The following is a 2,239-nucleotide window of genomic DNA, read 5'->3' on the forward strand; positions in this document are numbered from 1 at the left end:
CTTGCTCTTTCCCACCCATTCGTTACATTCAACCTCTGACGTGACCGACCAAATATAGACTGAGAAACAAGACCACACACTTTGTGCATTCGGAATCGAAGGCAGGGCGTCCCTCGCCGCATTTGCTACGATTGCCATTTGCTACTTCTGCAGAAGCGGCGGCGGCGACGACGACGACGACGACGACGAATATCGCGAGAGGCTCTGAGATATGTGAGAAATACATCTATAAAATGTAATTCAGACTGCCTCGTCCCACCCTATGCTGTACCGCTTTGGCAAATGCTTTATCTGCGCCATTCGCCTTAATCGCATCTGAGAGTAATTCTTAAAAAAACGCCTGTCGCTAATTGTTCGTGATCACAGGTACTGTTTGCAATACGGCCACGACGCGCAACTGATTTCCAAAATTCATCTTTCTCCTGTGAGGATCTAACTTACGACCCCTGGTTTATTAGACCAGTGCTCTACCACTGAGCTAAAGAGGCGCTGCCTAGCGGTACTCGTTGGTACTTCGTCCTTACGGTCGTCTGCATCATCAGACTTTAGCTGACAACACTTCATATTACCAGCTAATATTTGCAGCTATGGCGACAAATTACTGCTTGGCTACACATCTGACACGTAACCGATGTGCTCTCCAAACAACAACACTTGCATTTCAGAACATGTCTTTCACACATGTCTACAAAATCACCTTCACCTTCAAATACAGTTTCCTTGCGACTGACAGAGACGTAGGCAAAGTTTAAACTTGCTATTTCCATTAAATCTCGTTAATCAGAAAAACGGTGATTTACACCTGCAGCGGAACAAAATTCCGTTCCGCCCAGCGTCTGGCTCGAACCCACGACCCTGGGATTAAGAGTCTGACGCTCTACCGACTGAGCTAGCCGGCTACCTCGGTGAATATCTGCCGGGTAGCACGTCACACAGTACTCGTTTGGGTTGGGTGGTCCCATACAGAATCTCTCTATGATGCCTAATGTTTTCCTAACGTCACACTCGTCACGTACTTCACTTTTATCTCATAATCATTTCTGAGAGGTAAAGAAATTGCATGACAACATGCAGAGCTAGTGGCGTCAAAATTAACACACATACTTTATGTGACTCAAAAGCCGAACGAGTTACTTTCCGACGTTGTTTTAGATGTGCAAGTGATAGTCAAAACTCGCTGTGTCGGCACTCTGCCGACCATTTCGCTAGTTAACACCGGTCTTGTTGTGTGTGTTTCAAGCTCAAGAGCATCTCCAAGCAAAAAATGGTCAACAGCAACATTCAGACTGTTTCGTACTGCTCAAATGCTACATTAAAACGTTATGTTTCTTTTTCAGAACTGGAAAAACACAAGCGTGACAGCATTCGAACCTGTAATCTTCAGATCCGAAGTCCGACGCCTTATCCATTAGGCCACACGGTCACTGACGACTAAAATTTACATGTGTACGACTCATCTCGAAACGCTCACACCCCTGAGGATTTGTGTTTTCGTTCTGCACAGCCGCTGCCCCTTGCTCTTTCCCACCCATTCGTTACATTCAACCTCTGACGTGACCGACCAAATATAGACTGAGAAACAAGACAACACACTTTGTGCATTCGGAATCGAAGGCAGGGCGTCCCTCGCCGCATTTGCTACGATTGCCATTTGTTACTTCTGCAGAAGCGGCGGCGGCGGCGGCGACGACGACGACGACGACGACGACGACGACGACGACGAATATCGCGAGAGGCTCTGAGATATGTGAGAAATACATCTATAAAATGTAATTCAGACTGCCTCGTCCCACCCTATGCTGTACCGCTTTGGCAAATGCTTTATCTGCGCCATTCGCCTTAATCGCATCTGAGAGTAATTCTTAAAAAAACGCCTGTCGCTAATTGTTCGTCATCACAGGTACTGTTTGCTATACGGCCACGACGCGCAACTGATTTCCAAAATTCATCTTTCTCATGTGAAGATGGAACTTACGACCCCTGGTTTATTACACCAGTGCTCTACCACTGAGCTAAAGAAGCGCGGCCTAGCGGTACTCTTGGGTGCTTCGTCCTTACGGTCGTCTGCATCATCAGACTTTAGCTGACAACACTTCATATTACCAGCTAATATTTGCAGCTATGGCGACAAATTACTGCTTAGCTACACATCTGACACGTAACCGATGAGCTCTCCAAACAACAACACTTGCATTTCAGAACATGTCTTTCACACATGTCTACAAAATCACTTTCACCT

General features: G+C 46.4%; 1 non-coding gene across 1 annotated transcript; it reads right to left on the reverse strand.

Annotated features, from left to right (window-relative positions):
• Nucleotides 1-416: 416 nt before the first annotated feature.
• On the reverse strand, nucleotides 417-488 carry Trnai-aau (transfer RNA isoleucine (anticodon AAU)). The gene has a single exon. It is a non-coding gene; the product is annotated as a tRNA-Ile (tRNA).
• Between the last annotated feature and the right edge of the window lie 1,751 nt (nucleotides 489-2,239).

This window comes from Schistocerca gregaria, unplaced genomic scaffold (assembly GCF_023897955.1).
Source record: "Schistocerca gregaria isolate iqSchGreg1 unplaced genomic scaffold, iqSchGreg1.2 ptg000285l, whole genome shotgun sequence".
In the NCBI taxonomy this organism is placed as follows: domain Eukaryota; kingdom Metazoa; phylum Arthropoda; class Insecta; order Orthoptera; family Acrididae; genus Schistocerca; species Schistocerca gregaria.